This window comes from Xenopus laevis, chromosome 3L (assembly GCF_017654675.1).
Source record: "Xenopus laevis strain J_2021 chromosome 3L, Xenopus_laevis_v10.1, whole genome shotgun sequence".
NCBI lineage: Eukaryota > Metazoa > Chordata > Amphibia > Anura > Pipidae > Xenopus > Xenopus laevis.
In genome coordinates, this window is record NC_054375.1 from 120,980,530 (window position 1) to 120,996,006 (window position 15,477).

Consider the following 15,477-nt stretch of genomic DNA (forward strand, 5'->3'; position numbering starts at 1 on the left):
CATGAGGTGACGGTGAAATAAATATAAATGGACTGTACCAATACAGAAGTCCACCAGGTAAAATTTGTCAAGGCCCTAAAGAAGTCAATGGGAGCTGATCCTATTGAATTGATTTATTGGTCTTAAATCAATTCAGACTCTTTGAGATTTCCGTATTTTTTTTCTCGCTAGGAATAGTTTAAAAAAGTTGGATTTTTAGAGGTTTTTGCGGTATTTGTATTTTTTAGTGCATCGTTAGTGTCATTTTCTGTTTGGACTTCTCTTATTGTAATTTTTTAAATAAATCTCACAACGTTAGTAGTTTTAGAATTTGTGAGTTTAGTCGTCTAAAATCCGACCTTTGATAAATAGGCCACCACGGACAAAACTCTGCCGTGGCCTTGTGGGTCAGAATTCATCTGATCTTGTTATCCAACATCATGCAACAGCAGTAGGATCCTACAAAAATCTGATCTCCCTAGAGCTGGAATATAAAGTTGGATGGTGTCGTTTGTTCATGCATCTACATCCCACAGTCAATGTACAAACAAAGCCACTTGGATTTGTGTGTTAAATGCGTCATGCCTCAAGAAAAACGGAAGAAACTCTGTTATCTAAAGTCATCTAAACTCATTTAATGCATTGGACCTTTTCATAAGCATACCAAGCACCATTGTGCACAACAACGCTTAAATTAGTTTGAATGCTATGACTTAATTCTCTGCGTTAAATGGGATAAGTGGGTTAAATGCGTTTAGATATTCTGTGCTAAACACACGAACCAAAGTGGCTTCATCTTTATTTCAATGAAAAAAAGTCAGTGAGACTCCATCAGATGTTCTCATCCAATGAAAAACTCCGCAAGGAATAATTTTCCATGTAGTTTACACATCAGATTCTGTCCTATTATATTTTGACCCATGCGACTGCACGTCATTTGCTTCTTTTTTGTGAGATATATTTACCTGTTTGAATACGATAGAAACTGAAGGGCAGATAAAATGCAAAGGTCTAGCTTCAAATTTTGTACACAATATGTATAATTGAGGGTCTCTATTGCACAAAGTGTTTGGGAAAACATATACATAGATTGGATTCAGAAGGCCCCGGAATTCTTATTTACAATGTTTTATATGTTAATATGTGGGAGAGAAAACGAAATTACATTTTTTAAAAGCTTCTGCGTTTATCAGAGATTTGGGGGGAAATTTACTAAAGGGCGAAGTGACTAGCGCTGGCGAGCGTGACATCATTTTGGAACTTCGTCGATTTACTAACGGGTGCTGGCGTAACTTCGCTAGCAAAGGAGATAGACTCTAGCGCTACTTCGCACTCTAACGCCAGGCGAAGTTGCGCTCTGGCGAACGGACGTAACTACTCTGATTCAAGATTGAGATTTTACTGAACGTTACCTCTTGCGCCAGACTTGACTTCGCCACCTCAGACCAGGCGAAGTGCAATAGAGTAGATAGGCTGCAAAAGATCGTAATTTTTTTTGGCGTACCCAGCTTCCCCCCTACATTTCCTAACATATGGCACCTAAACTATACAGTGGGCTCATGTGTAGGGCAATATAACAACTGTTTTATTTTATTAAGGTTCCCTGGGCTTGTGTAGTGTAATGTATTGGCTGCAACATATACGTCCATTCAACTTTAACTTCCTGCCTTATGCAAATTAGCCAACACTAGAGCAACTTCGCTTTACTTGCTGCAGTAACACTAGAGCAACTTCACTTTACTTGCTGCAGTAACACTAGTGCAACTTTGCAAGCGTTCGGCGCCCTGGACACAACTTCGGATTTTTATGAATTAGCATTGTCCTGGTGAATCTACGCCTGGCGAAGTGTTGCGATGTCAGCAAAGCTGGCGCAATTTCGGACGTAAGTAAATTTGCCCCTTGGAGTTCTGTAGAAAGACCGTTTTGAATTCTTCTAAATGTGCCTTTTACAAAAATATCTTGTTTTCTGCAGTTCACTTACTGTTTGGGGCACAGTGACACACAATGCCAGCTGTGTATTTGGCAGGGAACAATTTATCAGTCATGAAAATCTTGCATGCACTATATAAATAAAGGATAATAAATTAATTGGTACTGAATGTATGTAAATATGACCTACATATACAGCTAAGATTTCTCCCATTCATTTTCCCCTATCTTTTCCCTATGAATTGCAGACATGCTTAGTGACAGAGGGGAAACTTATTTGGAGCAAACCTACAAACCTTTGGCATCTGCTAAAAACCTTCCCTTTATTCTGTGCAGGAGCTGATATTCTAAACCGGCTGAGTGATGATACCAGCCAGCAGTGGCGTAACTAGATATTACTGGGCCCCACAGCAAATTATTTTTCAGGCCCCCAAAATGTTTAGTGGTTGACTTGTTCTCCAATATTTATTGAAATTGTATATGAATTAGGGCCTCATGGGGCACCTATACCTCCTGGGCCCACCTGCAGCCGCAGGGTCTGCTTTCTCTATAGTTACGCCTCTGCCAGCCAGACATACTGGAAATAGAACTCTGCATTGCAATGTAGACAAGTCAGTGGCTAGGATAGTTCTAGAGCAACTACAGAAAATACTGACATATTATTAGCCGACAACAAATATCCAAAAACCCAAGCAAAAATGCGAGGTGTTGGGTTTTCCTGAAACTATATATATATATCTGCTTGTCAGTTGGGATAATTGATGATATTTGTCATGAACTTCTGTAACTATACCATATCTGGTTCTGCAAGTGACATGAGAACACCAGCTAGGGACTACAAAATAAAGGGTATGTTTAGAAAATAAATACCACATATGATTTGCACTCAGACAAACCGAGAGATTTCCCCCAAAGGCTGTATTTATAAATGAATAAATAAGCACCTACAGCGTTAGTAGTGACTGCTTTCTTCCCACTACAAGAGGGACATTTTGTGGCTTGTACAATAACACTGTAACTAGTTCTGACACAAACATCACTTGAAAGGAAAAATCATTATAAGCCAAAATCAAATTACGTGGAGAGTTCAATTTGTAGGAGCAGGCCAACATTTAATAGCTAATTCTTCCATGACCTTCCATTAATCCCAGGCAGCCTTATGTCCCTGTGGGTAGTCGAATGCCTGACACATGGAAAGATTTTGTATCATTTATAATAGACTGCTGCTGGGTTTGGTTTTGCTTACCGTTTACTTAAGCACGTGTCTGGTTTCTGGAAAAAATATTTTTCTTAAATAATTTCTTATGTAATCCGGACAGACTGTTCCGTTGGAGCGCTCCGTTGATACAATAGCTGTTTAGAAACATAGGCCAAAGCTGGTGTTATAAAGAGGGTGTTGCTATCAATAGGGTGACATTGACATCAGCTGGCACAATTTCTTGGGCATTGGCAAAGGGAATGCTACTGGCAGTGAGGGTGATATAAAGGGGCAAGGTATAAAGGGGACCTTTGCTAGACCATTTGTATATGTGTAACACACGGAGCATCAAAATATCAAAATTCATCGAAATGACTAAATCATCGCAATGACCAATGTCTGTGTACTCTGTACTCATAGAAGCCAGTATAACCAGTTTTCTCTGCTAGCAGTTCCAGCCTATGTACTGTACAACTGGTGACTGAGTGGTTCACTGGTTTTTGTGAACTCCTTTTTTTCCAGGGTTACTGGCTACTCTGTTGGATCCAGTTCAGCAATGCCTTCGTTGCCAAACATAAGACTCCATGCAATCTCAAAGAAACTAAGTTTACAATTTATAAAAGGGATGGTTGAATGTAAATGAAATTCTGTGCAGGACTTATGGGTTTGGGACTTGGTCGAACCCTTGTTTAACTCATATCAATAAAAAGTGCCCCCACTGGGGCAAGAGCACTAAGGGGCAGACTAGCTGATCTTTGCACGGAGCACCGGATCAAATCTGTTCTTTGTGCAAAGAGAAGTGCCATAAGGTGACCTGCACCTCTTGCTTCTCTGTACCTTGTACGTCTAAATGATGTGCAATGTACAAGGCGGGAGGGGGGATGCCTACTGTATGTGTCTTTATCCACCTGTCTCATTTGAATGGAGTGCTGCCTTATGCAGACGGATTGCAGAGGCCTTTTGCTATCTGCACAACTGTGCTATCAGAGTAATGCTTAGCCTGCTGCACAAGTTTTGGATCTTCATCACCCACATGCCCACTACAGAGAAATCAGATCCAGGCCCCCGATAACCGCAGAGTCTGCTTCCTTTGTAGTTATGCCACTGCCAATTGTGTGGGCACACTGCGTGGGGTATTGTGAATGTAACCTCATATACTGTTTCCTCTTAAAATGTAGCATTTCTCTATTTTCTCTTGTGGGCCAAAAAAACTTCATAGTCTGCTCCATGAAGACCAAGGTGAATCCCATTTAATGGCTTTTATGCAGTGGGTAATTTATCACAATGTAAGTCTGTGGAACTTATAGGAAAGAATGATAAATACTGAAAACTCTGCCCCGTAAAGGAGAACTAAACCTTAACTAAAAAAGTAGGGCAGAAATGTTGAACATTATGTTTGGGCTTCTATACCAGCCAAATGCAACCCCAGGCCTTTAGCAGTAAAGAAAAAAAGGAGAGTGGTTCCGCCCACCGGAATAATATAACACTACAAAACTTTATTCATCCATTAGTAAAAATCTTTGCTTATGCTTAGTGTTTATGATTAAGGGCCCATGCGCCTGAAAGCGTCAAGCAACGTCTGTAACGTGCCGATTTTTACTAATAGATGAATAAAGTTTTTTAGTTTTATATTATTCTGGTGTGCGGAACTACTCTCCTTTTTGTCTACAAACCAATGCGGCCTGGGACGCCGAAGGATTCCAGCACCCATTTTACAAGCTGCCAGCTTCTTGTGTGGATAATATGCGGTGAGTCGGAGCGGTAACGCTTGTTTTTCTCTTTAGCCGTAAAGACTTGTGTCTCCAAAGATGCCCCAGTAGCTCGCTGTCTTCTTTTCTGCTGAATTACTACACATGCTCTGTGCTGCTGTCACTTACTGAGCGTAGTGTTTCAAACATACATGATAATAAGGGTTAGGATCCATATGAAATATACTGTGATTAGTCCACACCTAGTTACTGATAAGAAAAGGACAGTAAATTCTATTACACTTCCCACAATAGGGATTGTATGGAAATATGATGATGGATGAGCTTCATAGACAGGTAATATGAGAACATAATACAAAATGTTTCTGAATAGTGTGACTTATGTTTAGCACTATGAACTGATTTAATAATATATACTCAATGCCCACCAAGTCCCTTACTTATTCACAAATAAATAGTCAGTTTGTGAGCGGCTCTCCAACTGCAACTATGTACCAGCCACTCTATATTTTAGCCTTTTTCCCCCAGAAATCACTGAATCTGCTGAAATGCTGAACTGTGTCACTTTGTATTGCAAGGATAATAATATAAGAAAGGGTTGAATTGAAAACCCACAGCCTCTCTTCATCCTTCTGTTTCAATTTTCCTGGCTGGTAATTCACAGTCATCGCTCCCTACTGTGAAACCTCGGCACACACAGCATCGCTTTGCATTCATCTTGGGAGGAGAAATTCACCGCTCCAACAGAATTTCTCAGAAGGATTCTTAATAAGATAAACATGCTTTATGGGCCACCTTCCTATCCATGGACTATTGAAAAAGACTGGACTAGCGGCACTTTCTTGAATGATGGTATACAGTACATTCTAACAATATATTATCATTATTAACTTTCAAGTATAAAAACATATTCTTTATACATATATGATCTTAGCCAAAAAAAAATTAAACAAAATGGAAAATTGACTCAGATCTGGTTTATATGTTTGTTGAGGTTGCCAAATGATCAGATCTCTCCCTGATGTGCCCACTATATGGTGGGTGATATCGGTCTTATCCGATTGTAGGCCATAAGATTGGATCTCAATGACCGGAATGCAGTAGGTTAGAGCGAGTGCCGCATCAAACAGCCAATGCGGTCCTCGCTCCTACTGTGTTTTTAAACCTGTCCAATTGATACTGTACCTCTGGTGTAGAACAGGACAGATTGGGTGTATAACAGGACCAATTAGAACAGGACAGAGCTGGTATAGAACAGATTGGAACAGGATAGAGCGGGTGTAGAACAGGACATATTGGAACAGGACAGAGCAGGTATAGAACAGATTGGAACAGGATAGAGCGGGTGTAGAACAGGAAAGATTGGAACAGGACAGAGCGGGTGTATAACAGGACAGATTGGAACAGGACAGAGCAGGTGTAGAACAGGACAGATTGGAACAGGACAGAGCAGGTGTAGAACAGGACAGAGCAGGTATAGAACAGATTGGAACAGGATAGTGCGGGTGTAGAAAAGGACAGATTGGAACAAAACAGAGTGGGAGTAGAACAGAACATATTGGAGCAGGATGGAACAGGTGTAGAACAGGACAGTTTGGAATATGACAGAATGGGTGTAGAACAGGACAGACTAGAGAAGGAGAAAGTGGGTACAGAAAAGAATAAACTGGACCCGAACAGGGCAGACTTAAAACAGGACAGACTGGTAACATGATACAAGAATTCAATGGCAACCAGAAACACAGGCTGAGGTGGAAAGCTCAAGGAAAGGATACACAGGCAAGGCAAAGATTCAAAGACCAGGCAAAGCAGAAGCACAAGAGCTTCAGAAAAGCCTCAGTACTCAGGCTAGAGGAGTGGCAAAATCTAGGGACCCAACCTTAAGGTTCTTGCAAGAATGTGAGGACAAAGAAGGGTTCATTTCAGCTGCGATTTGCTGGACCAAAACACAAGGGAATTGACTCGCCAATTTAAAAAGGTGTAAGGGGTGAACTAATTAATGTAACTAAGTGATGTTTAAAAGTTAATGTGTGAATGTATTTGTTGAAAAAATTGTAAGTGCAATGTGATCAAACAGCCACTAGATGGTGAACAAGGGTATTATTAGTAGAAATGTAATACACAGCCCGACCACCAGACGGAGTAGAGAGTTTGGAGGTATAAAAAGGGGCCACACCTTTGGATTGAAGTTTTCTAATGGGAGGGAGCTTTTGAGTATGGAAGCCTGGACAATAAGAGACCTGAAAAGAAGAAGATAGAAGATAGCAGTAGGATTAGAGTAAGTAAGGGAAAGTGGAGCAGGCACTAGGTGTCTGAGTTAGGGTATTTAGTATGGGCCGCCTAATGCCCCAACAAGGAGGTTAGTGGGGATAGTACCCCTGTGGATATTCCACGAGATAGGGACCCCAGAGGAAGGGTTTAGGACAAAGAGGGTATGATGGGCTTCAGGCCGGTGGTCTGCCAGTAGTAAAAAGCCTGGTCAGAATAGTAAAGGGGTGCTGCAGGGGTACCGGATTACTGAGACAGGTGGGGAACAGGGATTCCCAGGGACTGGAGACAAGAGTGAATACCCGTCCAAGCCTTTCAATTGTAACCCTTTGGGACCAAAAGGTAAACCAGGTCAGCCTATGTGGGTTTAAGGCGTGATGGGTGGATGTTTCTGTACAATGCAGCTGTGTATGCTGGAAATGAAGAACTGGTAAATAATACTTATATAAGTTTTCTTGTATAAAGTTTCTCTTGCTTGTCTGGACTGTGTGACTGTGTAGGGGAAAAAGAGAGTGACAGCATCTGGTTACCCCCCCCCCCCCACACACACACACACACACACACAAAGGCAAAGATCAAAATCACTTGAAAAAACTTGACTGCCTTTCTGGCCCTGTGGTTAGGGAAAGTCAGCTTGAAGCCCAGCAGACCCTCATTGTATGTTACCCCAGCACTGTTGTTCAATAAATGTGGCCCCTCTGCGTGATGTCTCTACATCAGTATGGGTGTCACTCTAAAAGAACCCACAATATGTCTCACCAACAATGTACACTTCCCTCTATGAAGCTGGTCTTACTATAGTACTGCATGAGTCTGAATGATGGGTTGGGGGAATGCCTGTGTACCTCCCCTTATGATATGATGCTGCCAAACACAGGCAGTGTTGTTTTCATCAGAAAATAGCAGCAACATTTTGCAAAGCACAAGGTGCAGAAAACTTGGTGCATTGTTTTCCATTCCACCTTGCACTTAAATGACCTCTTCTATATATACGGTCAACTCAACATGAAATGAATTCATTTGGATTACTCCGGTGCTTTGAGAGTTAACAGCTGAACCTGTTTTCTTTTTCATAGTTATAAATGGAATTTCTACACTGATCCGACCTCTCGGCATCACTGATCCAGGGAGGGCCAATTTTTCTCTCTGGGAAGTCTCACGTTTCTCTCTGTGTGGGGCGATTGTTTATTTATGACAAGCTTGACAAACTCAGAAGACATTCGCTAGATTTATGTTTTCCTTCACTTTAATGCTCGTTATTCTCCTCTGTAGCACAAATGACTCCCGCAGACACCGAGTGCTGCTGGGAGGTATAATGGAACATGCAGTCACTTATTTGTCAATTCTAAGTGTTCTTCTGAATATTGCCCATCTATCTGCGGAGCGGTAATATGACCAGCGGGTCTATCATATTTTCAGAGACATCTTATTCTTTATATCCAGTATGTTTATAGGGTTATTATTTTGTTTCCAGAGTTGAGAGAAAATAAGGGATCATCAAAAATAATCTGGAATGGACAGATATGACATGTGTCATTGAATCTTATTTTGCAGTGTGCTTTTTAATAATTGGAATGGTAGGGCTGTGTGCGTGTGGGAGTCTGTCAATGTGAATGCCTGTGGCCATAACCATGTTTTATTGCTGCTCCATTCTGCCTTAGTTTAAGCAAGTCCATGGTACACAACAAGTGTAGGCTCTTTCTTTCCAGCCCTCCTAATTGATGAGAGCTCTCTGGAGCACAGTTTTGTGACAAATGGGATATCCTAGGCTTAACATTGTGAGCTACCCCATTTAAATGGTACTATATAAACCTGAAATAAAGTAGAAGTAAAGCTCTGAAAGTGGTTAAAGCCATAAAGGTGTTCAATAGTAAGAGACGCAGTATTCAGTAGTAAAGCTGTATTTTTAAACAGTTTCATAATCGTGTAGAAGATTTTGTACCCACATGTTTGCCTCATCTTCAAAGAGATCTCCTGTCGAGGTCATGTATAAGTCAATGGCAGATGCCCCCATCCTAATTTGAAGATAGTGTGGCTTGCTCTGGGTTTAGCCCATTAATCTGAAAAATTCTGGGTTTATATCACTGGACAATAAATGGTTGCATACACTGAACGTGCATAATTGTATACAAGGTAGCCAATAGTAACGATACAAGACGAAAAAGAGGGGCATGTTGTAATTTAGAACTTTTTAGGGTGCCTTCAAAATGGCTCCCATGCATAGTGTAAAAAAAGGCCACAATTGGCTATTTGGCCTGTGTTTTGTTGCTGAGAGACCTGCCGACTGCACCTAGAATCAAGCACAGGCTGCAAACATGCCTTCCCATTCCGCCCCTTATCCTCCTCTGACTAACTCATCATTTGCCAGCACAAGTCAGCGAGCAGAAGGAGAAACAGACCAAATCAGGGCTTTATACTTATCGCCTGTGCATAGGAGAGTGGTAAACACAGGGCTGGGCTGCATCTCCAGACTGCTCTCTGCACAGAGTGTCACATTGTAATTCCGGCGCTACATACTGAAAGCAACAACCCGGGGGGCGGAAGTGCTTTTAAGATTCAAGCCCAAAAAAAAATTTTGCGCCCATAGCTAAGAAGGGATTAGAGGGAACATTGTTTATAGTGTATATTTTTGATATGCTACAAATATGTGGTATCTCTTGTGACTGCAGTTGGATAAAGTGCTTCTGCTTAGCTTCTGCTGAACCGAAGGCCTGATCCCAAACCAGAGCTTCATCAACATCTGCTTGAGGAGCAGCACAAGCTGAGGAGAAGAAGGAAGAAGAATCAAATGATGTTATGGGCTTCTGTCTATTTTATCAAGACATGTTGTAAACAGACGTGTAATAAAAGCTGAGTTAAAAACATAATGTAATAATCAATGTTATCGTATTCATATGAGATATGATCTGATCCCAACACTTTGATATCACAGCAATGAATGGTCCCCAAGCTCAGTGATTAGTCATATCCAAAGTTGTTGAAGGCTGACCAGTAGCCTAAACTGGCACATGTATCTGGTTATTGGTTGACCCAAAACTTTACAGACATGCACTTCTACATTTTATCTGAACATTTGCATTGCTTCTGATCAGCACAACGTGACCATCCACATGTTTGGCCAAACTGAACTGAAATCCTACCTCTTGTCTGGAGGAAGTTGCACCAGTATAAATAACAATATTCACACTGCAAACACAATGTAAAAAATGTAGCATTGCCCCAGACTATTGTGCTTGTAGAGTGTTTATTTAAGTGCTGGCTTTTACCCCAAAATAAGCCAACGACGTCCTCTGCACTGCCATTTCAATTTGTCAAAGAATGCATCAAATCCTCACTTGGGTAAACCGCTATCCCAATATCTGGCAAAAATTAAAGAATGAGGAGAGCACTTCTCAAAAGCAAAAAAACGCTGTGGTTATGTTTATTAAAGGCTACTACACGACATGTTTCGGGTCATTACATACCCTTTCACAACCATTACATACCACTTGAGAAAGGGTATGTAATGACCCGAAACATGTCGTGTAGTAGCCTTTAATAAACATAACCACAGCGTTTTTTGCTATTGAGAAGTGCTCTCCTCATTCTTTCATTTTTGCTGTCTTTTACCCATTGGGCCCTTGTGCTAACACTCGTGTTTTTAAGGGGCAGATTTATCAAGGGTCGAATTAAAAAATATAATTTTTAAATTCGAAGTTTCAAGCTTTTAAAAAAGTTCAATTTTATCTTAACATTTTCTGCTGCAAACTCGGATAAAATCTGCTCTGGTTTTTTACCCTTATTTATTATAACATTTTCCTGAAAATTTGCTTTGCGTGAAAAAAAATCAGATTTTCACAATTTTTTCAGATTTTTCACCCAAAAAATCAGAATTCTTATGTTTTTTGCCCGAAAACTTCGGGGTATTGCACAAAACCCAGTGCACATCAAAAAATCATTGGGACTTCTCCCATTGACTTATATACAACTTCAACAGGTCTGAGATGCCGGATTTTCAGATTCAGACTTTTCTATCCTAGGGGTTTAATAAATTCCAAAAAATTTACTAAACAAACACAAATTTTTAAGGTTTTTGGCATTCAGAATTTAGTAAATAACCCCTTAGTGTACTTTGACTAGGGAATAGTCCAAATTCAATTCGGATTTGAAAGATCGAAAATTTGAATATCTAAATTTGTGTACTCTCAAAAATTTGACTTTGACTATCCGCCATCTAAAACCTGCTGAAGTTTTAGCCTATGGGGGACCTCCTTTTCTAGGTAGGTGAGTGACAATGGGGATGTTCCAGAGGTATCCGTTGTACAGAGGCACCAAGGACCTACCAATCTCAAGGTCCACCACTGGAATTCGTAAATGTTTTCTTTCTGCTTAGAAAACACACTATTATCCCCATGTTTAAGAGATTTGCTGTCGAAGCATTACATATTAATATAGCCAAGTGCAAATTTGTCCACTAGATGCTAGTTCACTGAAGTCTATGGGAAATATTCAATATAGAGATATAATACACAAAAGCCATAAATATCTTGTAAATTATATCCTTATAAATGGTGAGTTCTGATGTGATTTCTGTCACATGACTCACTGAAACTTGTGTATTATAATAAATAAAGTACCCCCTGTTGCAAAATATGAGGATATTAGAAGTAGGGATGCACTGAATCACTATTTCGGATTCAGCCGAACCCCCGAATCCTTTGTGAAAGAGGGAGTGGCAACTTCCAATAAGACACAATCAAGGCTTAATTCCTGGGCAGCTGCGCTCTCCTTTGTTTTCTGTTTGTTGTGTTATTTCTAATAAAAGCTGTAAGACCCCAAAACCACACAACGTGGATACAGACAGACTGCAGAGAATGGTACAGACAGCCCTGGGTACAGGCTGAACTTCTCTATCCCATTATAGCCCCCTTGTGTTATGTGGTTCAAAATGATTTCTTTCACTCACACAGAATAAATTCCATTTCCAATACTGTAACTAAGTCTCATGCCGAGGGTTTTCGTCAAATCGGTAATAAAACAGCACCATCTAGTGGCAATTGGTTCCTATGACTGGTCAGCACAGTACAAGCACACAGTAGGGGTAAGGCTGTTATTGGCAAGCCTAGTGCCAGTTAATCCAGCACCTTCTATAGTAGTGTGTTGGGTTTGTTTTTGCAGCATTCTTCTAAATACATTCTATTCAAAATGTATTGTTTTTTTTTTCTTTACCCTGCTATTCCCTGCATTTTGTTTGCCAGTTGGTATTCTCAATATCTGATAATAATAAATATAAAAAATCAATTTACTTAATGTGTGGTTAAAATCAATACTGTAAAGAGAATCCCCAGCATGTTTGTTACAAGAAGGTGGTACAAGAATGCTACACCTGCAGATCTTCAGCTGTTGGGGGGTTGCTGGGAGCTGCAGTTCAATGGGCCCTTTGGATAGCCTGGGATTAAAAACATAACACAGAATGAATAACCAAGCCGTTAAGTGGAAATTAAAGTGGGCAAATCAGTGCTGCTTCCATCTCACTTCATCAGGTATTTCTATTAAGGTTCTCGTTTTCCCGTTTCCCCCATGTAAAACAGGAGGATAATTGCAGCCGCATAATTGATGCATGCAGTGACAGAATGTGGGAAAGTGTTCCATTAGGAAGGTCACTTTATTAGCATACATTACATTCAACAAGATTGGTCTTTAACCTGTGATTCATTAACGGCTTAGTCCAGTCTCGGCATGCCGTCTGGGGACATTGCTGAACTCAGAAGCCTTTGCAAAGACACTAATTTCCTTTTAAGAACACAGGAGGCTGCACCGGGGGGCAGAAGTCCACTTGACTGCCATATCAATACGTTATTAAGATTAGTGCAAGGATATGTAACCTGAGGCTCTCTGTCTATAACTGAACCTTTTTTTTTGTTTAAAGGGTAAGGCATTTTTCAGTAGCAGAATGCACAAAATGTCTCAATGTCTTAAATATATTGATAATGGGTTGAGTGCAGAGGACTCTTGTATTTGTCTATAACTGAACATCCCATCATTCTTTGCAAGACTATAGTCCTTCTTTTTGCAGGTGTCTGGCTGGAACATTGAAACGATGGTCCAGATTAGCTTGATAATGACAAGCAGTCAACCCCTGCTCTAGGGCTGTTCATTTAATGTGCCTTTATTCAAATGCATGTCATAAAATATATACATAAACATAAAAACCAGATTCAAATCTAGACATGAGTTGGAGTGTTGTGATATCACAGAGCGGTCCAGTGATGTCTGGGGCGGATTGCAACCTCCCAACATTTTGGAAATAAAAAGAGGAACAAATTGCAGCCTGTAATTTTTGATCACGCCCATTTTGTGGCCACACCAACTAATTATCATGTTCATTTTACAAAATGTGGCAGTTTATGAAAGTTTGAACATATTTCTGTGGGTTTTTTTTTCAGTTATTACAGTTTTCCTAATGAGGGTGAATTGCCCTTTAAGCTGTGAGTCTAACTTTTCCCAAGGGACCTGTTAACTTATATTGTTACAATTACTTATTTGTTTATCTCAAAATTGTTACAAAGTATCTTATTTGCACCTGTTAGCTGTTCTGGGCTCTCTGCCAAAAGCCAATTAAGGTAGAAACTTTATTTTTTTTGGCTGTTCGGTGCAGAGAAAGTAGGGACTTTCCAGTACAAACGCGGGACTGCGGGTTGAGCTGTCAAAATCGAGATTGTCCTGCTGAAAACAGAACAGTTAGGAGGTATGGGATTGGGATGTTGGGGGTGGAGCTATGAAACCACGCGCCACAACGATTGGGGGAGTTTGCCCGTTTTTTTCAACATGTCAAAACCCAGTGGTGTGTTTGTAACCGACCAGCCCTTTTATAATCCAGGCTGTCCAGTCCAAAATGGGACAGGTGGCAACCTTAAATCAGTTGCCAGAACCAGCAGAACAGAGAGAATAGCAAGGATCAGACAGATATTCTGTTTTCAATCACAAATACAGTATTTATTAACATTAACATGTATTTATATAGCGCCAACATATTGCGTAGCACTGTAAAGTAAATGTGATTATACAACTACATCACATGAATTATACACATAGAACATATGGATTTACATACATCACAATCAATACAGGTACAAAAAGGTAAGGAAGGCCCTATACATAGGCATAGACTCTAAAGGGAAGGGAGTAATACACAAGGTGTGGGAGTGGGCAAGTTCGAATTAAGTGGTATTGTATGTGGTGTTGCGTTTGGTAGTTAAGCAGAGTGAGGGTAGTCTTCTCGAAAGAAGTGCGTTTTCAGAGATTTTTTGAAAGCAGAAAGGTTGGGAGAAAGTTGGACAGACCGTGGAAGAGCGTTCCAGAGGAGGGGTGCAGCCCTTGCAAAGTCTGCACATCAGTACATTTACAACACATCAGTGTGTATGGAAAGTTGCTTAAAATCCTTTCATATGGCAACATTTTGGTTTGGGTTAGCCATCTATCACAAATAAAACTGTATTTGCAGCAAACAACCAACTAAAGATCAGGTCTGACAGACTCCCACCCCTACTGATAGTTATGAGCAGTGTAGACACTACAGCTTTAAAGCTGATTACCCATACTGCCCAAGAGTCACTGATCGGATCATTCTGTGGGACTTCTGAAACCTGTTGAGTGAGGACCATGTCAAGGTGCCGTCTTTGCAGATCCACCATCAGTAATCACGGGGCCCCATACTCCCAAGGTAAGACTGGGGTGTGCGAGGCCAACCAGGGCTGCTACCCCAGGAGCCCCAACACCCTCTCTATGGCCCCGCCCACTCACCTACCACAAGCCCCTCCCCCCACACACCTTTGCCCCGATAGGGGGAGTGATGGGGAGGGCGGGATCGGGTCTGGGTCAGTGGGGCCCCCTAGGTTTTTTTCCCAGTGTCCCGCTGGCCCAGTCAAACCCTGCCCACAGGCCCCCCACAGGGAGGACTCCATGATCCATCATCCACCCAATCCCCAAAAGCCCTGTCCTTTCTTGTGACCCATCAGACTTCGTTTCAGCAGGCAGTCACCAGCTCCGAATACACAGACCAATAAGTTACCAACCTGGTATGGAGGGTCAGTACCTGTCTATACCTGCCTACAGCTGATTTAGCAAGTGCTAGGTGTACCTTCATTTAGATAAATCTTTCTCTCCTAGGCTAATAATTGGCATGGCTCTAACCACAATATCTAAGTAACCACTAAAAAAAAGAAAACATTTGTGTAAGAACTACTGTGAGTAAGTTTAATTAATGTATTTTTTGTGTTTAGATCCTCTTTGATGCACTGTGATTGTCGTTTTCCGGGGACAAAAAGTCAGTGCCAAGGATTATCTTCAGATACTCTGTCTACTAAGGAGGATAGATGGCAGCTATTTGGTCTTGTCATTTTGCATAAGGGGATT